This window comes from Hordeum vulgare, chromosome 7H (genome assembly GCF_904849725.1).
Source record: "Hordeum vulgare subsp. vulgare chromosome 7H, MorexV3_pseudomolecules_assembly, whole genome shotgun sequence".
Taxonomy (NCBI): Eukaryota; Viridiplantae; Streptophyta; class Magnoliopsida; order Poales; family Poaceae; genus Hordeum; species Hordeum vulgare.
The window spans coordinates 449024743-449048703 of NC_058524.1; positions in this window are offsets into that span (position 1 = coordinate 449024743).

The window sequence follows — 23961 nt, forward strand, 5'->3', positions numbered from 1 at the left end:
TATTCCTGTAACACAGTTTAAGGCCTTATGGGGTATGTGTTACTGCCCGTCATTCAACATAAAATAATGTGTTACTGTGGTTTTCCTTGTAACACTCTTTTATATGTGTTACATGATTGTGTTACTCAAAGTCTGTTTTGTTGTAGTCGATGTCGGGTCTCTGCGTGAACCATTTTGCTACAAGTCTCGCTTTCTCACCACCTCATTTACTTTGTCTATGAATAAGAAGTTTTAGTATTCTATAGGAAAGATATTTACGAGGAGTAGGTATTATTATGATAAATACCACTCGTTTGCAGAGTGAGGCTATTCTTCATTACTTGCTTCCTTTTATGTGAACCAATATGAGTGCAAAAGGCACTCTACCATGGATTTTGGTTCAGGGCCTAAAAGGTAAACAAGATTGAATGAAAGTGAATGGACGAATAGTCCTGATTTCTATTGATTATCAAGTATATATACAACTGGAAGAGATGAGAAGAAGAGGTGTCTGTTCGAAGGCATCCCTCCAGAACAGATGTCTGTTGACAATAGATAGAGAGAGAAGAGACATGACTGTTCGGGGTTGGACACCCTTTGCTAAATAATTTCTAACAAATATGACTGCTACGGGACCGACTATTCTGTTGGGCAGTCTCTACTAAGAGCATACCCAATAAACTCGCGCACGCGTGATGCGTAATTTTTTTACAACACGCGTAGTTATTGTTTTTGCGTAGTAGTCAGTTGCTTCATCATATGCTGCACATTTTTAACATGACAGCGTGCCACTTCAGCAGGCGCTGTAAAATTGAGTGCGCGTCTAGCCGGCACAAAACAACACATACAAAATGATCTCAAACATCCAAAATATGCAAAGTTCGCACAAACAAGTTCACACAAACGAATTAAACATGAACAATCATTCTTCATCTTCTTCCTCCTTCCATTTGTTCGTTTCTTCTTCCGAACCTTCATCATCTTGTTTGTCCTCTCCTTCAACAAAGGCATCATGCGAAGGCATATGAGGCACACCGGAAGCTCCCATGCCAATCATGCTTTCTGTAGGTGCTTCCATGCCTCCGACGACCACATTATGTATCTTTTTTGACGATTTTTCCACATCATCGTTTGTGATTCATGCATTGCACATAGTTTTGTCGAAGGGTCTCTGATCGTAGTGTCGCGTTAGCATCATCCTGCAGTAGTGCATGTACATGGGGTGATTGCGATAATTAGGTTGACCCCTAATGAACTTAGGTTTTCTGATGATTTTACGCTTCTTCTCTTTTACGTCGTGTGGCCCCTTGGGTGGCGACTCATCATATTGATTGTACTCCTCCTCATCACCAACATTTTCGATGCCTAGTATCCTTCTCTTGCCATACATCACTACATGGCAGTGCTTATGCATGGTGTTTGGCACATAGAAAATCTGGGTAGCATCGCTGGCAAGAATAAATGGGTCCTTGGATTGTTGAGGAAATCGTTAACTCGTGGCTGCTCTACTGGTTGGAGAGTAGGGAATAATAGGCTAATTAGCAAGTTAATCAGCCATTTAATCAATTAATCGGGAAATTTATCGGTTAATCAGCTACTCGGAGATCCTATGAGTACGGTTAATCGTCAAGTCAATTGGTTAATCGGATGAATTCTTGGACAGGGGGCCCCTTGTGATATGCCATATTTCTGCGGTCAAAATATGTCTTCCTGTAAGCATCAACCTTTACGCTACCAAGAGGGACCCATCTGCACTTGAATAATGCCACCTTCAATTCCACATAGTCAAGCTCCCAAATCTCTTTGATGGTTCGATAGTACACTTATTTATCATCATCATCTACAGTTAGGCATTCTATTCGAACATAGTTGTTTTGGTATGAGATATTACTATCACGTTCCTCAATGTAGAATGTGTTTCCATTTATGTCGTACGCTTGGTACTTCATAATCGTCGCTGATGGCTTTTGTGCCATCCACGTTGCAAGGTCATGATTCGATCCGCATGCAAACGATCTTCCAGCCATCTTACATAGACCTTATCGTGTGCATTTGTCTTGGCAGCTAGTGAAAGCACATCGGGTAAGTTGCTTCATCGTATCTCCTTCATGTGTTCTGCAGCATAAGCGTCTAGTATCGGGTTGTTAAGCGGTATCGTCAAATGGTCTTGATCAGCCATTTCTCCAACTGGACAAATCCGCATACTAGCAATGACCGGCTTACCAGCCAGCCTTCTCTCATGGCGAGAGAGGGGCACACCAATAGGTCTAAGTTTCATGTATTCGATGCAAAACTCAACCACCTCCTCCGTGGTATTACCTTGTAGGATGCTTGCGAAGAAACCATCAATAGCGCTTCAATATTCCCATGTATCGCTCGAAAGGATACATGTTTCGAAGAAACACAGGACCACAATACTTTATCTCATCAACAAAGTGCACTATGATATGGACCATGACATCAAAGAATGACGGTGGGAAGAACAATTCACATGTCTTACAATCCAACTCATGATCCAATACCTGCTTCTGTAGTTCATATCCCAAGGATCTTGCATCACCATCTTGTCGATTTTTGTTGCCCCCTTTTCTTCTCAAGCATCTTGAGCTTGAGGTATCCTCACACCAATCATATCTGAATCTCGGGCAGATATGATGGTTGGAACATTTCCCAATAATTATAACTTTGGTCTTTATGTAACCCGGTACGGTGATGTCTTGTCTAGCACACCTAGCCGGAGGACCTATTTTTATAGTCTTCTTCGGCAGGATTCGTCATTCTTCCATGAGGAAATTGTATGACTTAGTTTTATAAGTTGTTCCTCATGGATCCTTTTTGTATACCCAAAGTACGACCTTTACCTGATGACCATATCGATGCTACCCCAAAGCACGAATGTGGTACTTCAAATGTCTACAGGAACATTGGAAGTGCAATGCTTAAATGTTCTTGATCAACTATCCAAACAGTGTTGTATGGGTAAGCATCATGATTCTCCTTGCCCTTTTATCAAAATGGTTATGTACTTGATGACCTATCTTGTATACCATACTGTATTTTTCCTCGGGAATGGTATACTCTAATGATTGTGTGTGTGAACACATTTTCCTTTCCATTGGTCTGTTTAACCTTTTCTTATAATCTAACTTATCAAAGAGTGGTAATTCCCTGCTTAGGTAAAAATCTTGGTGTACAACTCTGTCACTAAGACCCTGTTACTATTGTGGGTAACATTCCGGTAACCGCCAGTGGACGAGAACTTTGCCTATTGGTCCGCCTCGTTTCAACGATCAGGAAAATGGTTCTGTTCGTCCCCTGCCCTTGGTATCGACGTTGTTGCCAACGTAGCTGACAGGCTATCCTCTAACATGTCTTGCTACCAAGACCGTACAAGATGGCACCGCTCTGCCTACTCTTGGCCCGCATGATGGGCCCATAACCCAAAGTTCCACAGGATCGAAACCTGACTCTCCTGTACATCTTTAACTCCAAACTATCCTTTGCATTTAGCTTCGTATGAATTTCCCGAGCCATCGTTTAATGGGACGATCTATTCTTGTATCAAACACACTACTTATTTCCATTGCTCTAAATCCCCTTCCATACCTGTTTAGGCATCAAAGGATGGACTAACCGTTTGAAACTTTGGTACCCTCGCATGTTACTCTGAAGGAAGTCTGTGAGTTACAACTTGAGTAATACTTCATGTCCTCTTTCTTGAGTTCGCTGTCAAATGCCCAACTTGGACTAGGTACGTTCTTCCAACGTTTTTCCCTATTATCACATTCGTAGGACAATGAAGACCCCGAGGGAAGGATGATGGATTCATCAAGATAACCTTAGTCACAGGATTGAAGACTTCAACCAAAAGGATAAAATTCTTTGGGAAGAACAAACGAGACCGAGAAGACTCGTTAGAATTTTGTAACCAAATGTTTCCCCTTACCTCGTCCTCTTAATTCTTGGGACGAGAATTTCTTTTAGTGGTGGAGAGTTGGGACGCACCAGTAGTTAAGCTATAGTAATCACACGCTGATGGTGCCATGTCATCAAGATTAACTAAGCCAAATTGCTACTTGTTAAAAATTAAAGCGAGATTTCAGATTTAAAAATAAAGTGAGATAAATATTTTCCTCAAAATATAAAAGAAAATCTTGGTTAGGTTGCAAATATTGATTAAGTAATTGTCATGTTGAACCCAACATTATTTAGCCCACCAATTAACTCCTAGGAAATTCTAAAGTGGTCCAACCGCAAATAAAATAGCCTTTTGAAAAATAAACAAACATTTAAGATTTTTCGAATGGCTTCAGAATTTTTGTGATACTTTAAAACGGTGAATAATAATTATGCGCTAAATCTCACTTTAACTAAATTTATTTAGTAGCTCAACAAAATACAAAGTTTTAGAGGAAATAAAGGAAAATGATTAAAAAGAAAAGGGGAAAAGCCCCCTCCCTTCCGGACCCCGACCAGCCAACCAGCGCGCCCTCCTGACCGGTGAGCCCGACCGGCCCACCCCGGGGCATATACCCCCTCCCCCCGACAACCACCCCTGTCGCCCACTTCCACCCCACCTCTCTCTTCCCCACTCCCGTCCCGATCTGGATCGGGATGGGGCCGCCACCACCTCATCGCCCCGTGAAACTCGCCCTCCGGCCACCGGCCGACGCCACCCCGCCGGACCACCCCCTCGCCCCCCTTCCTCCTCCTCCTCTGCACTAGTCGGCCCGACGCCTTCCCATGGACGACGCCGCCACCCTCGACCAGCCTCGCTCCCGCGGCCCCACCGGCCACCTCCGGCCTCCGACGCCCCCAACGGCCGCTTCTTCCTCCTCCCCGTCGTGCGTCCCCGTCCTCCTCCTCGAAGGCTTCCCGGAGCCTTTGCTTCCCCTGCGCCCTAGTGAGAACCACCCGGGGGTTCCTCCCTCCTCCCTCTCCTCCCCTTAGCTCCGATGACCGGATCCACTCCGGCAAACCCATGCACCCACGCCGCCTCTCCAGTGACCACCATCCCCGTGCTACACCTCCACACCTACACTGCCACGGCTCCCGCATCGCCTCGCCCCGCTCGCTGCTCCACCAGTGTCGTAGCAGTGGCTCCCACGTTGTTCCCCCCACCGACGGCCACCCTCCGGCGACCGCCCGGTGGCCGCTGATACGTCCATTTTGCATCATGTTTTCATGTTGATATTTATCGCTTCCTTTGCTGTTATTTCACTTCACGGTACTATTCTTATGCCTTTTCTCTCTTATTTTGCAAGGTTTACATGAAGAGGGAGAATGCCGGCAACTGGAATTCTGGCTTGAAAGTGGAGAAAGTTGAGATACCTATTCTGCGCAACTCCAAACGCCGTGAAAATCAACGGAGATTTTTTCCCAATATATAAAAAATACTGGGCCGAAGAAGTACCGGAGGAGGGCCAGGGGGTGGCCACAAGCCTGCACGGCGCGGCCACCCCCAGGCCGCGCCATGGGGGCTTGTGGGCACCCTGTTGGCCCACTTGCCCCCCTCTTTTGCTATATGGAGGGTTTCATCTAGAAAAAAAATCAGAAGGGAGCTTTTTCATGGTTTCGCCGCCGCCACGAGGCGGAACTTGAGCAGAACCAATCTAGAGCTCCGGCAGGACGATCCTGCCGGGGAAACTTCCCTCCCGGAGGGGGAAATCGTCGCCATCGTCATCACCAACACTCCTCTCATCGGAGGGGACTCGTCACCATCAACATCTTCATCAGCACCATCTCATCTCCAAACCCTAGTTCATCTCTTGTAACCAATCTTCGTCTTGCGACTCCGATTGGTACTTGCAAGGTTGCTAGTAGTGTTGATTACTCTTTGTAGTTGATGCTAGTTAGATTACTTGGTGGAAGAGTTTATGTTCAGATCCTTGATGCTACTCATTACACCTCTGATCATGATTATGATTATGCTTTGTGAGTAGTTACTTTTGTTCCTGAGGACATGGGATAAGTCATGCTAATAATAATCATGTGAATTTGGTATTCGTTCGGTATTTTGATATGTTGTATGTTGTTTTTCCTCTAGTGGTGTTATGTGAACGTCGACTACATAACACTTCACCATTATTTGGGCCTAGAGGAAGGCATTGGGAAGTAGTAAATAGATGATGGGTTGCTAGAGTGACAGAAGCTTAAACCCTAGTTTATGCGTTACTTCGTTAGGGGCTGATTTGGATCCACTAGTTTAATGCTATGGTTAGACTTTGTCTTAATTCTTCTTTCGTAGTTGCGGATGCTTGCGAGAGGGGTTAATCATAAGTGGGATGCTTGTCCAAGTAAGGGCAGTACCCAAGCGCCGGTCCACCCACATATCAAACTATCAAAGTAACGAACGTGAATCATATGAACATGATGAAACTAGCATGACAGAAATTCCCGTGTGTCCTCGGGAGCGTTTTTCCTTCTATAAGACTTTGTTCAGGCTTGTCCCTTGCTACAAAAGGGATTGGGCCACTTTGCTGCACCGTTGCTACTTTTGTTACTTGTTGCTTGCTACGAATCATCTCACGACACAATCACTTGTTACCGACAATTTCAGTGCTTGCAGATATTTCCTTGCTGAAAACCACTTGTCAGATCCTTGTGCTCCTCGTTGGGTTCGACACTCTTACTTATCGAAAGGACTACGATTGATCCCCTATACTTGTGGATCATCAGCAGCCGCTGCCTGCTCCACTGGCCGCCCCCGGCCATGGCCTCGGCTGGCCATGACCGAACCCCCAGCCCCTCCGCTTTGGTTTGTGGGCGTAACTCCCCCACGGGAAAATCCCCTCTTGCCCCCTGTGGATGACAAGTGGGGCCCGTCCCATTGAACGTTTTTAAATAAAATTAAAAATAAAGATATAAATAATAATATAATTAATAAACTTAATTTTAGATAAGTGATTAATTAGTGATTAATTAGTTGATCTAATTAACCTCTGTTTAACTTGTCCAATTAATTAGAGTAATTAATTAATTATGAGTAATTAAAACTAATTGGTTTAATTAAACTTGTTAATAAAATTAGATGAGTATGACATGTGGGACCGAGTCTATTTATTAAAGTCTAATTAAATTAAATTAAACAGATTTAAACGTGGGTCAATGACATGTAGGACCTAGTGGCCAAATTGACTAGTCAAAGGCCTTGTTGACTGTTGATGTCATAACTATTTAATGAATTAAATAAATCTATTTAATTTCAAAATATTATTAAAACTTTAAAAATAAATATAAAATAATCCATAATCGGAATGAAAATAATTTATACATGAAAGTTGATGAGAAAAACAAGACGAACCCGGATACGCTATCCGTTCGTGTGTCACACGTCCCTATCATAGCGAACATGAAACTTTTCCATCCATTTTGCCTGTCCGGTAGTAGCCAGAGATCCGGAAATATCGTGAGACATTTTCCCGATCCGTCTATGACAGATGATACTACGTTAGCTCATGTATAGCCCTCCATCTTGCCATGTCATGCATAGTGTTGCACCTGTGCGTTACATTTATTGTTTCCTCCCCTCTTCTCTCTGGTAGACCCTGAGACCGACGCTCCTGTTGGGTACGACTACCCTCCTGACGACCAACCTTTTTGCCGCAGAGCAACAAGGCAAGCAAAACCCCCCTCGATAATTCCTATATCACCTATTCTTTCTCCCTCATGCTTTCATTAGAATTTTGCTAGTGTTGTAGTTAGCTCCTATATCTGATGCATAGCCTGTTACTGATAAACCGCTACTTTATTCTACTGCACCTTAAAACTGTTTAGTATAGGTGGAGCAGTGATCCCTTTTGACCCTTAGTCCAGTTGCCCCTACTTCTTCATCAAATCTCGATCTGCTGATCGACCAGCCATGAACCGTCAGAGCACTCACACCCCCCTCAGTTGTACGACGCTGCAGAGCTATTATCAAGTACTAAGGGTGACACCTTGTTACGTACTCCGATGTTAGCGTTGTAGTGTAGTTGACCGGTGGTGGTTCTTCGGGGGTGATTCCTCCTTCACCACCTCTGACAACGACTCTGTTGCACAACCCCTCAAGTGTGGTCCACCGAGGGTGATTCCTCCCTAACCACCTTGATGGTTACATCATTCGGAATCCATCAAGGGTGATACCTCGGATCCCTGTGATGTACAGCCACACAACTACTTGACGAAGTTACTCGGAACATGAATGGTGTGTTGCGGGTGGATTCCCGCGTGTATGTGACGATGAGTTAATGAAAATGCTAAGGATTTGGGTATTTGATCTCGGTTGGTCGGAGACCTTTTCACATTAACTGTCTACATGGGAGAAGTTATGGGTACTCGACATCGTGGTATCAGCCGAAGCTCTTCAGACGTCAGCAATGGAGCGACGCACTCCCGAGTGGCACGGGTAAGAATCGTTCTTGTATAAGAGGTGCCAGGACTGACTTCGGCCGCCCTCACATCATGCAGGAGCGCAAAGAATGATGGGCCCATGTCCCGTGTGCGCTTAGGATTTAGACCGGCGAGCTGGCCTCTCTGTTGAGGTTAGGTAGGGTTGCTACGTGTTGATGTTCCGAGGCCGGGCATGACCCAGCAAAATGTGTCCGGCCAGAGTTTATCAAGTGTGAAGGGAAACTTGGTGCACCCGTGTAGGAATGAAAAATAACTATTTGGATAGCTGTGTCCATGGTTACATGACGATTTGGAGTTGTGCCCCGACCTTATACAACTACAATGGTTACTTAACTGGAATGTTTGCTCTGGGATTGCTTCCTCGCAGGGAGTCGAGGAAGAATCTCTGGGCGTGACCTTAATTTATTATTGTTGCAACAATATGACTATTAATTGTGTTGCTTGCTCTATTCTTGTCTATTGCTGCAAGACATTGAAGTTGCTAGTCTTCGATAGAACTAGTCCCCTCTCTCTATTTTCGCATTTCTGCAGTCAGTCCACATATAACCCTTCCTTTGATACTGATGCATAACTTAACGTAGTTTTGATGTCGGCCTTGCGAGTACTTTGGATGAGTACTCACCATTGCTTTGCTCCCCCTTTTCCCCTTGATCCTGTTGCTGTGACCAGATGATGGAGCCCAGGAGGTGGCGTATCCCGCCGAGGACAACTGCTACCCCGACGGTGCCTACTACTACGTGGAGGCCGCTGAAGACCGGGAGTAGTTAGGAGGATCCCAGGCACGAGGCCTCTCCTCGATTGATCGTTGTATCTTTTGTGCTAGCCTTCTCTAAGGCATTGCCATGTTTTATGTCTGTACTCAGAAATTTGTTGCTTCCGCTGACTCGTGTGTTTATCGAGCTTCTGTATTCTAGCCCTCGAGGCCCCTGGCTTGTAATATGAAGCTTGTATCCTTTTATTTGTGTCTAGAGTTGTGTTGTGATATCTTTCCGTGAGTTCTCGAGCTTGGTCGTACGCATTTGCGTGTATAATTAGCGTACGATCAAATCGAGGGCGTCATAGCCTCCTTGGATGCGCTACTTGTGCTGGTGCTTATGCTCCTGCAGCCCCAATGCATCTCGCTTCATTGAGCCATGCTGCCTCGTCGTCTAGGCTGGTTGGGGAGGACGACAAAGAGTATGAGGAGGAGGACGATGAGGAAGAAGGTGAAGATGAAGAAGACGACGAGGAGCGAGCAGAACAAGAACATGGAGCTGTAGCGCGACGGCCCGTGGTCCCCACCACCACCCGAGGTCGTCCCCATGGCTGCATCGACCCGCGCACTGCCGCTGCATCGCCCCTTCGGGCCATAGCATCACGACACGCGGTCCAAGTAGCTGCCCCGAGGTCTTCCCGCCGTCAACCCGACCCGCCTGCCGTCGCTGCGGCGCCCCTTTGGGGTGTAGCGCCACGGATCGCGGTCCACTCCACTGTCTCCATGCGTTAACTCTACGTGGTATGCGTTGCGCTGTCTTCCTTGGCACGGGAATGTCATTGTCCATGCTTGTCTTTGCCACGTTGTCAATTTCTTCCTCGCCTACTTCGAGCATCGCCGCCGCCGCCGCTGTCAGGCCGCCACCGCCGCTCTTCGTCGGTGTCGCTGCAACTCAATCACCCGTGCCGCGACGCCCGTCCACCTCTTCATCTCCGTCCAGCACCAGCTCATCGCCAGCGTCGCCGTCATATACCCCGACCACTTCGTCTACTCCTACCACCACGTGCAACATCGGCCCCCGCCGATTTGCGCCACAACCGACGTCGAGTCCTTCCCTACTAGCCTCAAAGATATGGCGTACACGTTGTGTGTAGGTCTTCGTCTACGCATGCCCGACGCTGGCAACACCGACGTGTGTCTTCGTCCCCAGTGTGTTCCCAAGCCTGGCAAGCCTAGAGCAATGCATCGTCAACATCGACTTCGTTCGTCTACACATGCGCGGTGCTGGCAACATGGATGCATGCCTTCGTCCACGATGTGTCCCCGGGCTTGGCAAACCCGGCGCTACGGATCGTCAACTATGTCTACTTCTCGGTGCACCACTACTTCGACACCACTGCTCGCATGACTAACTCGTCGCCTCCTTGTGTCCGCGGCTCCATTGCGACTTCCTCGACACCGTCTACCCCGACTCGACATCGACCACGACGTTCTTCGCACGACTATCTCGACCACGACTACACCACCCTATGCTCTCAACTACCTCGATAAACGCACAAAGGGCTACCGCCTTGCTTTAGCAACCTTGTTGGTTTCCACTCCAGCCACAACTTCTACGATGCATCGACCGTTACGACTGGGGGAAGGATGACCGTCGGCTTACCTTGAGATTCTTCTCCAGTCTCACCGTCTGCGTCGCTATCGTTGTGAATGCGGGGGGATGTTGAGTATCGTAATTGTATTGAAAACATAGGTGTTGACACACGAACACGTCACGTGTACCCTTGACGTCGGGGGTGATACACCGCAACTCACGTCGAAGGAGATCCGACCGACAGCGCGATACGCAAGATAGTCGGCGGATGCTTTTGAAGACCCGAAGCCCCACACGCCCGGGAGGGACCCCGTCACGGAGTGTGGCGGCTATGGTCTGCCCAAGGTCGATTCGCTCTTCCCTAGAGCCTCGGGATTTGCAGCTCTCAAACTTGAGGAACAGCAAAGAACGAGAGATAAAATACGATGAAGAGATAAAATGTAGATGAAAAAGTAGTATATTGATGCTTCGATTGTGTGTTGTTTTAATCGACCATCACCTCCAATATATATAAGAGGCGGCTGGACTTCCCGTACAAGCAAAGGATTCATCAAGGCTTTCCTTACAAGAAAATTATAGCAAATCACGTCCTAGAGTCCTAATTCTACTATAATTCAGATTCAACCCAAATCTGGCCCAATCTTCTGTCTTGGTCCTTGCGTGGGTCATGGAATCTACATATGACCTCCGATGGAGACGGTTCAAACATCAATTTTGTGTGCCTCGACGAGGCCAACCATTTGTATGTCGATCACTTTCCCAAATAACTCCATCTCGAATATTCCACGAGGTCATCTTTAACTTAGAATCAGCCTCGATCATGTAGCGGACTGGACCGTCCGGGTGTTGTAGCGTCCCTTCTGGTTGAATCACTCGGTTTTGGAGCCCTTTAGCCGGTTGAGTGAAATGTCTCACTCGAACAACAATTTTTCCACTCGGAATTCATATATGTGGACTCCTTGACCGAAGTTCCGCTTGTATTTGGAAACTTTTCACTCGGTCATCAAGCCTTCATTCGGATAGCTATATTTTCATTCCGATGATAAGCTTTTCACTTGGATTTCCCGAATGAAAACACAGCCTAAACTCGTTTAGCCTCTGCAGGTTACACACGACCTCGGATTTGGAAAATTCATATAGAAAAATCGACCGATTCGACGAGACCAAAAGTTTTCCGCGTTGAAGATTTTTTGATTCAAGGCCACCTTGAGGGCCTAATCGCTCGCGCAACCCCCCAGACACCATTTAGGCGAGTGTGTGGTCCCTCGCGCCATACTTTTGCTCAGGGTTTGTTCGTAGTGTTTTGCTTCTAACTTTTGCATACGAACTGAGATTGAGATGATTTATATATAAAAATCAATCATCTTGACGAGACAAAGACAATCCATGTATATCATTCCTTCATCCGAGGTTGTCTTGGAGATGCAATCGACCAAAAAAGCGCTCGGAACATCCACATGACAATCCAAGTGTAATTTGGCCCTTGAAATGATGCTGAATGGCGATGGCCTAAACATCAAGGTTGTTTCACCCGGTAATATGAACTTTCTCGTATAAAAAACCTGCTCATTTGAGTCCATATTTACTGCATTTTGCATCGTGCCAAAATCAGGTGTCAACACATGACCCTTGTTTGTTGGCAAAGCTTGCATGCCGAAAAATAATTTGCATTATATTTGTTCTAAGGACGATGTCAACATTCCATCGGCCAACTATATTTCTTAGGGAGATAATTATGTATCGGCCATATTTATGCTAAGGGCGATAATCATATATCGGCCATTTCCTGATTAGGCTTCTTGTCATACACTTGGGTGGTACTTCTTTAGATATCTGCCATTGAGAGCTCGAGGTAATAATACTCCTTGTATGGATTCCACCAAATATGAATTTCCAGGAACTATTCTTGCAATCCTAAAAGGACCTTCCTAGTTTGGAGACCACTTCCCAAATTTTCTATCTCTAGAACGAATCGGCAGAATTACTTTCCACACAAGATCGCCAACTTGAAAAATCTTCAACTTGACCTTTTTATTGTAAGCTCTTGCTACCCTCAACTTGTCCTTCTCTATGGCCTTTAATGCAGCCAAATGTTTATCTGCAACTTCATCAATATTGTCCATCACCAAATCAAAAAAGTCCACCGCTGATAAATCATTTTGTTTGGCTATTCACAAAGCACTCAAATTTACTTCTACTGGTAAAACAACCTCTTGACCGTATACTAGCTCATACGGAGTTACCTTTGTAGCACCATGCCTTGAGATTCTATGTGCCCATGAAGCTTCAGACAATAACTCATGCCATTTTCTTGGATTATCCTCAATCTTCTTCTTGATGAGTTTAATCAATATTTTGTTGCTAGACTTAGCTTGTGCATTAGCTTGGGCATAATATGGAGATGAATTGAGCAACTTTATGTTGTATGATTCGGCAAATTCTCTAACTTGATGTGACATAAAAGATGAACCTTGATCTGTAGTCAACGTCTGAGGAATGCCGAATCTATGAATAATGTCTTCGGTTATGAATTGAATTACCTCTGTATGCGTCATGTTCTTGAGAGGTACCGCTTCAGACCATTTAGTGAAATAATCAGTTGCCACCAACACGAACCGATGCCCCTTTGAAGAAGATGGATGAATTTGTCCAATGAATTCTAAACCCCACCCTCTAAAAGGCCACGACTTGATAATAGGATGTAACATAGCAGCAGGAGCAAACTGAATATCACCAAAATTTTGACAAGCCTCACATCCTTTATAATACCTGAAGCAATCATTAATCATTGTCGGCTAGTAAAACCCAACACGTCGCAACAACCACTTCATCTTGGGACCCGACTGATGAGTTCAACAAATACCTTCATGTACCTCTCCCATAGCAATTCTAGCCTGGTCTTCGTCCAAGAATTTTAAAAGAATATCATCAACTGTTCGGCGATAAAGTTCATTATCCCTCATCACATATTTGAAAGCTATACGCCGAACAACCCTGTCCACCCTTTCACTCGGATCACACAAGTAATCAATAATGGGCTTCCTCCAGTCTAGATTTTCATTTGTACTAGATCTTTTGTTAGTGGCCGAAGTTGTATGTACTAGTTCGTCCTCCCTTATACTGGCAAAGCTATACATCGGCTTTTTAGGAATATGGAACATGCCATGATCAACATGATAGCCGGATGCTTGTTGTGCCAAATCATTCGCTCTACAATTGTCATGTCTAGATATATGAGCAATGCTAAAATAATCCAAAGCATAAATTATATCTAGACATTTGTCAAGATAAATATTAAGTGATTCGTCAATACATTGAAAAACTCTGGATATTTGTTGTACCACTAATAACGAATCACCAAAAGCCTCAATATGTGTAGTGCCTACAACTATCAACATCTCTAGGCCGAATAACAATGCTTCATATTCGGCTTGATTATTTGTGCAAATATATTCTAATCGACATGAGGCTTCAAAAACAGCACCATGGGGAGATATATAAACAATACCAACACCTTGGCCATTGCTACACCGACTGGAGCTAGCCCATCTAGACCCAACAAATGATTCAAATGCTTCGAGACTTCTTTTCAGATCTCGGTGATTGGGCCGATTACTGATGTAACTTGTTCTTGTAGACTCGTGTTGGGCCTGCAAGTGCAGAGTTTTGTAGGATAGTAGCAAATTTCCCTCAAGTGAATGACCTAAGGTTTATCAATCCGTGGTAGGCGTGGGATGAAGATGGTCTCCCTCAAACAACCCTACAACCAAATAATAAAAAGTCTCTTGTGTCCCCAACACACCCAATACAATGGTAAATTGTATAGGTGCACTAGTTCGGAGAAGAGATGGCGATACAAGTGTAGTAATGATAGTAGATATAGTTCTTTGTAATCTGAAAATATATAAACAACAAGGTAGCAAGTATAAAAAATGAGCACAAATGGTATTGCAATGCTTGAAAACGAGGCCTAGGGTCCGTACTTTTGCTAGTGCAATATCTCAACAATGCTAATATAATTGGATCACATCACAATCCCTCCACGTGCAATGAAGAATCATTCCAAAGTTCCTATCTAGTGGAGAACATAAGAAGAAATTGTTTGTAGGGTACGAAACCACCTCAAAGTTATTCTTTCCGATCAATCTTTCCAAGAGTTCGTACTAACATAACAAGTTATCCTTTCCGATCGATATATCAAGAGTTCATACTAAAATAACACCATAACAAATTCAGATTCATAACACTCAATCCATCACAAAGAACTTCAAGGAGCACACCAAGATTTCTATCGGAGAACATAGTATGAAAACACGCAATCAACCCCTATGCCTAGATTACCCCATTGTCACCTCGGGAATCCACGAGTTGATGCCACAACATATATCAAGTGACTCACTTGAATACCCCGATGTCACTACGGGTACCTACATGCAAGACCTATATTATGTTCTCTCAAACCCGAATATTCAATCCAACATAACGAGATCTTAAAGTGAAAGATTCAATTCATCACAATAATAACATGGGACAAACACCATATGATCCAACTATATTAACAAAGCCCGTTATATATCAAGATCATGACATCTCAAGAACACGAGAGAGAGAGAGAGAAAGAGAAAGAGAGATTAAACGCATAGCTACTGGTACAAACCCCCAGCCCCAAAGGTAGACTACTCCCTCCTCGTCATGGCCTCTGCCGGGATGATGAAGATGGCCACTAGAGATGATTTCCCCTCTCTAGTAGGGTACTAGAAAGTCTCCGGATTGGTTTTTCATGGATACGGAGGCATATGGCGGAGAAAGTCTCCGGATTATTTTTGGAGGTTTCTATATTTACAGGATTTTTGGGCGTTGGAATCACGCCAAGATGAGCCACGACGTGCCCACTAGACATCAGGGCACGCTAGGGGGGCCTAGAACGACCTGGTGTCTAGTGGGAATGAATACTTCATAAATTATAATTATATTTTTAATGTGTATGTATCAGCAAATTATCAATGGGAATGAATACTTCATAAATTATAATGATATTAGAAAAAAAATATAACGAGACCTCCAACGTACGTGGTGCCACAAGCTTGGGGATTCAAAGTTTGATGAAGATGATATTTTTAGCCCCCCAAGTTTGATGAGCAAATTTGTTATGACAAAAGCATGCCTCCTAGTTATGATAATTATAATGATAAAAGTGGAATTAGAGAGTTCATGACCTTTGGTGATGATTCCACTATTTCGGGAGAGGTTCTAATTGAACACTTCATAAATTATCGAAACGTTGGAGATGTATCAGCATCCCCAAGCTTAATTCCTACTCATCCTCGAGTAGGTAAATGATAAAAGAAATAATTTATGAAGTGTGAATGCTAGCATAGTGCATAAGTTTGATCAATGATAATTTCAATCACTTTTCCTAGCATCATAACAACAACTCTTTCTTATAAAACTCATCATGATAGAGTGGCAATTGAGAACTATCATATTCTTTTATTTATAGCATGGACATGTGGACTTGTAGATGATTCAAAGAAATAGTGTTAGAGCATATTTATCCATATGTGGTTTTGGTAATTGATGACAATTCCTATGGACTAATGGTTGCCTTAAGTTATATTTATAGGATTTGTCCATAGGCACTTCTTGAAGTCCATCTGTTGGGTTCAAGGAGTTTATATGATGACCAAGGTGGTATTCAAGGTATTATCCAAAGAATGGTCATAGAGACACAAGGTTGATCAAGATCGTCATACAAAGAGTAAATCAAGATGATCAACACACAAAGCGTACAAGATGTACCGAGAGGGATCAAGTGATCCCATGGTATGGTAAGCATTGTCCTTTATGTGTTTGTGTACTAACCCATGGTCTTTGTGAGAGTTCTATGTGGGGTTAGGTGTGTTTCCATGGGCTTGCATCTAGAGGAAAATATCATACAACCCATGAAGGATGACGTCAAGTGGTGATCTGTTGGAAATATGCCCTAGAGGCAATAATAAATTAGTTATTATTATATTTCCTTGTTCATAATAATCATTTATATTCCATTCTAGAATTGTATTGATTGGAAACTCAAATACATCTGTGGATACATAGATAACACACTGTCCCTAGTAAGCCTCTAGTTGACTAGCTCGTTGATCAAAGATGGTCAAGGTTTCCTAACCATAGACAAGTGTTGTCACTTGATAACGGGATCACATCATTAGGAGAATCATGTGATGGACAAGACCCAAACTATGAATGTAGCATATTGATCGTGTCGTTTTATTGCTATAGTTTTGTGCGTGTCAAGTATTTGTTCCTATGACCATGAGATCATACAACTCACAGGCACCGGAGGAATACCTTGAGTGCATCAAACGTCACAACGCAACTGGGTGACTATAAAGGTGTTCTACAGGTATCTCTGAAGGTGTCCGTTGAGTTAGTATGGATCAAGACTGGGATTTGTCACTCCGTGTGACGGAGAGGTATCTCGGGGCCCACTCAGTAATAAAACATCACACACAAGCCTTGCAAGCAATGTGACTAAGTGTAAGTCACGGGATCTTGTATTAAGGAACGAATAAAGAGACTTGCTGGTAACGAGATTGAAATAGGTATGTGGATACCGACGATCGAATCTCGGACAAGTAACATACCGGAGGACAAAGGGAATAACATACGGGATTATATGAATCCTTGACACTGAGGTTCAACCGATAAGATCTTCGAAGAATATGTAGGATCCAATATGCGCATCCAGGTCCCACTATTGGATATTGACCGATGAGTACCTCTGGTCATGTCTGTTGGGTAACGTAGCATAAATTCAAATTTTTTCCTACGCATGTTCAGATCTTCCTATGGAGAGACCAGCAACGAGAGAGGCGTAAGAGCATCTTCATACCTTTGAAGATCGCTAAGCGGAAGCGTTGCTAGAACGCGGTTGATGGAGTCGTACTCGCAGCGATTCCGATCTAGTGCCGAACAACGGCACCTCCGCGTTCAACACACGTGCAGCCCGGTGACGTCTCCCGCACCTTGATCCAGCAAGGAGGAGGGAGAGGTTGGGAAGAAGACCAGCAACACGACGGCGTGGTGTTGGTGGATAGACGAGGTCTCCCGGCAAGGCTTCGCCAAGCACCGGCAGAGAGGAGGAGGGAGAGGGCAGGGCTGCGAGAGAGAGAGATAAAACCGTGTCTCAAACAGCCCCGAACCCCATCTATATATAGGGGGAGAGGGAGGGGGCGCAGCCCTTAGGGTTCCCACCCCTAAGGGGTGCGGCAGCCCTCAGATGGGGAAGGGGTGGCGGCCAGGGCAAGGGGGAGGGGTGGCGCACCCCTCTGGTGGGCCTAAGGCCCACCTAAATTAGGGTTCCCCCCTCTTTTCCTTTCCCCTGCGCCATGGGCTGATTGGGGAGGCGCACCAGCCCAACTAGGGGCTGGTTCCCACCCCCAATTAGCCCATCTTACCTCTTGGGGTCGCAGCCCCCCTTCGGTGGTCCCCCGGGACCACCTCCGGTGGTCCCGGTGGTCCCGGTACGTTACCGGTGATGCCTGAAACACTTCCGGTGTCCGAAACCATCCGTCCTATATATCAATCTTTACCTCCGGACCATTCCGGAGCTCCTCGTGACGTCCTGGATCTCATCCGGGACTCCGAACAACTTTCGGTAATCTCGTATAACAATTCTCTATAACCCTAGCGTCATCGAACCTTAAGTGTGTAGACCCTACGGGTTCAGGAGACAGGCAGACATGACCGAGACACCTCTCTGGACAATAACCATCAGCGGGGTCTAGATACCCATGATGGCTCCCACTAGCTCCATGATGATCTCATCGGATGAACCACGATGTCAAGGATTCAATCAATCCCGTATACGATTCCCTTTGTCTGTCGGTATAGAACTTGCCCGAGATTCGATCGTCGGTATACCTATACCTTGTTCAATATCGTTACCTGTAAGTCTCTTTACTCGTTCCGTAGCACGTCATCGTGTGACTAACTCCTTAGTCACATTGAGCTCATGATGATGTTCTACCGAGTGGGCCCAGAGATACCTCTCCGTCACACGGAGTGACAAATCCCGATCTCGATTCGTGCCAACCCAACAGACACTTTCGGAGGTACCCGTAGTGCACCTTTATAGTCACCCAGTTACGTTGTGACGTTTGATACACCCAAAGCACTCCTACGGTATCCGGGAGTTGCACAATCTCACGGTCGAAGGAAAAGATACTTGACATTAGAAAAGCATTAGCATACGAACAATACGATCTAGTGCTAGGCTTAGGATTGGGTCTTGTCCACCACATCATTCTCCCAATGATGTGATCCCATTATCAATGACATCTAATGTCCATGATCAGGAAACCATGATCATCTATTGACTAACGAGCTAGCCAACTAGAGGCTTGCTAGGGACACATTGTGATCTATTCATTCACACATGTATTACTGTTTCCTGTTAATACAATTATAGCATGAACGATAGACGATTATCATGAACAAGGAAATATGATAATAACCATTTTATTATTGCCTCTAGGGCATATTTCCAACAATGTCTACATAGTTCTTGAACCCGCAGGGTCTGCACACTTAAGGTTCGGTGACGTTTCAGTATAGTTGAGTTATAGGTGTTGGTAACCGAAAGTTGTTCGGAGTCCCAGATGAGATCCAAGACATTACGAGGAGCTCTGGAATGGTTCGAAGGTAAAGATTGATATATAGGAAGTCCTATTTTGGTCACCGGAAAAGTTTCGGGCTCATCGTTAGTGTACCGGGAGTGCCGGGAGGGGTGCCGGGGACCATCGGGAGGGGTGTCACGCCCCAAGGGGTCTCATGGGTATGGGAAGAGATAAACCAGCCCCTAGTGGGCTGGAATAAGTTCCCACCAAGGCCCATAAGGTTTGAGAAGGAAAAAAAACAAGGTGGAAAGAGTTTCCAAGTGGGAAGGTGGAATCCTACTCCAAGTAGGATTGGAGTAGGACTCCTCCACCTCCAATTTCGGCCAAACCTTGAGGGTTTGAGGCTGCCTCCTCCCCTCCCTCCCTCCTATATATACTAGAGGTATTGAGGGTTTTTGAGACACAACTTTGCCACGTGCTGCTCGACCCTATACCACACAGTTTTTCCTCTAGATCGTATTTCTATGGAGCTTAGGCGAAGCCCTGCCGGAGTAGATCATCACCACCACCGGCGTGCCATCACGTTTCCGGAGAACTATTCTACCTCTCCACCCCTCTTGCTGGATCAAGAAGGTGGAGATCATCATCGAGCTGTACGTGTGCTGAACACGGAGGTGTCGTCCATTCGGCACTAGATTGGGAAGGATCGTGACGAAGTTCGCGGGACGGATCGTGATGAAGTTCGCGGGACGGATCATGATGAAGTTCGCGGGACAGATCGTGATGAGATAGTACGACTACGGCGATCTGAATCGCGGAATGTTCCACTACATCAACCGCATTTCTTAACGCTTCCTGCTGTGCGATCTACAAGGGTACATAGATCCAAATCTCCTCTCGTAGATGGACATCACCATGATAGGTCTTCGTGCGCGTAGGAATTTTTTTGTTTCCCATGCGACATTCTCCAACAGTGGCATAATGAGCTAGGTTCATGCGTAGATGTAATCTCGAGTAGAACACAAAGGGTTTTGTGGACGGTGATGTTCGATTTGCTGCCCTCCTTAGTATTTTCTCAATTCGGCAGTATTGTTGGATTGAAGCGGCTCGGACCGACATTATTCATACGCTTATGAAAGACTGATTTCAGCGATTTACATGCAACCTCGTTGCATAAAGATGACTGGCGGGTGTCGGTTTCTTCAACTTTAGTTGAATTGGTTTTGACCGAGGCGGTCCTTGGAGAGGTTAAATAGCAATTTGCACATCTCCGTTGTGGTTTTTGCGTAAGTAAGATGCGATCTACTAGATACCCATAGCAGCCACGTAAAACATGCAACAACAATTAGAGGACGTCTAACTTGTTTTTGCAGGGTATGCTTGTGATATGATATGGCCAATGACGTGATGTGATATATTGGATGTATGATATGATCATGTTGTAATAGTTAATATCGACTTGCACGTCGATGGTACGGCAACCGGCAGGAGCCATAGGGTTGTCTTTAAACTAACGTTTGTGTTTGCAGATGCGTTTACTATATTGCTAGGACATAGCTTTAGTAGTAATAGCATAAGTAGCACGACAACCCCGATGGCGACACATTGATGGAGATCATGGTGTGGCGCCGGTGACAAGAAGATCGTGTCGGTGCTTTGGTGATGGAGATCAAGAAGCACATGATGATGGCCATATCATGTCACTTATGAATTGCATGTGATGTTAATCCTTTTATGCACCTTATTTTTCTTAGAACGACGGTAGCATTATGAGGTGATCTCTCACTAAAATTTCAAGACGAAATTGTGTTCTCCCCGACTGTGCACCGTTGCTACAGTTCGTCGTTTTGAGACACCACGTGATGATCGGGTGTGATAGACTCAACGTTCACATACAACGGGTGCAAAACAGTTGCACAAGCGGAACACTCGGGTTAAACTTGACGAGCCTAGCATGTGCAGACATGGCCTCAGAACACAAGAGACCAAAAGGTCGAGCATGAATCGTATAGTTGATATGATTAGCATAGAGATGCTTACCACTGAAACTATTCTCGACTCACGTGATGATCGGACTTGAGATAGTGGATTTGGATCATGTACCACTCAAATGACTAGAGAGATGTACTTTTTGAGTGGGAGTTCTTAAGTAATATGATTAATTGAACTAATTATCATGAACATAGTCTAATGGTCTTTGCGAATTACGATGTAGCTTGCGCTATAGCTCTACTATTTTTATATGTTCCTAGAGAAAATTTAGTTGAAATTTGATTGTAGCAACTTTGCGGACTGAGTCCGTAAAACTGAGGATTGTCCTCATTGCTGCGGAGAAGGCTTATGTCCTTAATGCACCACTCGGTGTGCAGCACCTCAAGCATCATCTGTGGATGTTGCGAACATCTGACATACATGTTTTTGATGACTACGTGATAGTTCAGTGCGCAATACTTAATGGCTTAGAAGCAAGACGCCGAAGACGTTTTAAAAACGTCGCGGAACATAAGAGATGTTCTAAGAGATGAAATTGAGATTTCATGCTTGTGCCTTTGTTGAGAGGTATAAGACCTCCGACAAGATTCTTTGCCTACAAAGTAAAGGAGAAAAGCTCAAATCGTTGAGCATGTTCTCAGATTCTCTGAGTACAACAATCACTTGAATCAAGTGGGAGTTAATCTTCCAGATGAGATAGTGATGGTTCTCCAAAGTCACTGCCACTAAACTGCTAGAGCTTCATGTTGAACTATAACATATCCAGGATAGATATGATGATCCTTGAGTGATTCGCAATGTTTGACAATGCGAAAGTAGAAATCAAGAAGGAGCATCAATTGTTGATGGTTAGTAAAACCACTAGTTTCAAGAAGGGCAAGGGCTAGAAGGGATACTTCGTGGAACAGCAAACCAGTTGCTGCTCTAATGAAGAAACCAAAGATTGAACGCAAACCCGAGACTAAGTGCTTCTGTTATGAGGGGAACGATCACTGAGGCGGAGCTACCCTAGATACTTGGTAAAAAAGAAGGCTGGCAAAAGTCGGCAGAAGTATATGTGATATACATAATATTGATGTGTGCTTTACTGGTACTCCTAGTAGCACGAGGGTATTGGATATCGGTTCGGTTGCTAAGTGATTAGTAACTCGAAATGAAAGCTACGGCATAAACAGAGACTGGCTAAAGGCGAGGTGACGATATGTGTTGGAAGTGTTTCCAAGGTTGATGTGATCAAACATCGCATGCTCCCTCTATCATCGGGATTGGTGGTAAAACCTAAATAATTGTTATTTGGTGTTTGCGTTGAGCATGAACATGATTGGATCATGTTTATTGCAATATGATTATTCATTTAAAGAGAATAATAGTTATTCTATTTGCTTGAATAATTACCCTCAATGGTTTATTGAATTTCGATCGTCGTGTTACACATGTTCATAATATTGGTGCCAAAAGAAATAAAGTAATAATGATAGTACCACTTAGTTGTGGCACTGTCACTTGAGTCATGTTGGTGTAAAATGCATGAAGAAGCTCCATGCCGATGGATCTTTGTACTCACTCATTTTTGAAACGTTTGAGACATGCAAACCATACTTGTTGGTATAAATGCATGAAGAAGCTCCATAGAGATGGATCGTTTGGACTGACTTGATTTTGGATCACTTGAGACATGCAAATCATGCCACATGAAACAAGGGAGTAACTTGTTGGGAGTAGTACATTTTTGATGTGTGCAGTCCAATGAGTGCTAAGGCACGCAGTGGATATTGTTATGTTCTTACTTCACTGCGATTTGAGTAGATACGGGAGTATTTACTTGATGAATTACAAGTTTGAAATATTGAAAAGTTCAATGCTATTTCAGAGTGAAGATCATCGTGACAAGAGGATAAACTGTCTACGATATGATCATAGAGATGAATATCTGACTTGGAGTTTTGGTACACAGTTAAAGACAATGTGGAAACTGTTTCGCGATCCATGCCACCTTGAACACCATAGTGTGATGGTGTGTCCGAATGTCATAGCTATGCCCTATTTTGATATGGTGCATACTATGATGTCTCTTATCGAATTACCACTATCGTTTATGGGTTATGCATTAGAGACAACCACATTCACTTTAAATAGGGCACCACATATTTCCGTTGAGATGACACAATATAGACTATGGTTTAGAGAAACCTAAGCCGCCGTTTCTTGAAAGTTTGGGGCTGCGATGCTTATGTGAAAAGGTTTCAGTCTGATAAGCTCGAACCCAAAGCGGATAAATGCATTTTCATAGGATATCCAAAACAGTTGGATACATCTCCTATCTCAGATTTGGAAGCAAAGTGTTTGTTTCTAGAAACGGATCCTTTCTCGAGGAAAGGTTTCTCTCGAAAGAATTGAGTGGGAGAGTGGTTGAACTTCATGAGGTTATTGAACCGTCACTTCAACCAGTGTGTAGGAGGGCTCAGGAAGTTGTTCCTGTGGCGCCTACACCAATTGAAGTGGAAGCTGATGATAGTGATCATTAGAGCTTCGGATAAAGTTACTACAAACCTCGTAGGTCGACAAAGGTCGCGTACTACTACAAAGTGGTACGGTAACCCTGTCTTGGAGGTCATGTTGTTGCGCAACAATGAACCTAGGAGTTATGGAGAAGCAATGGTGGGCCCGGATTCTGACAAATGGCTGGAGGCCAT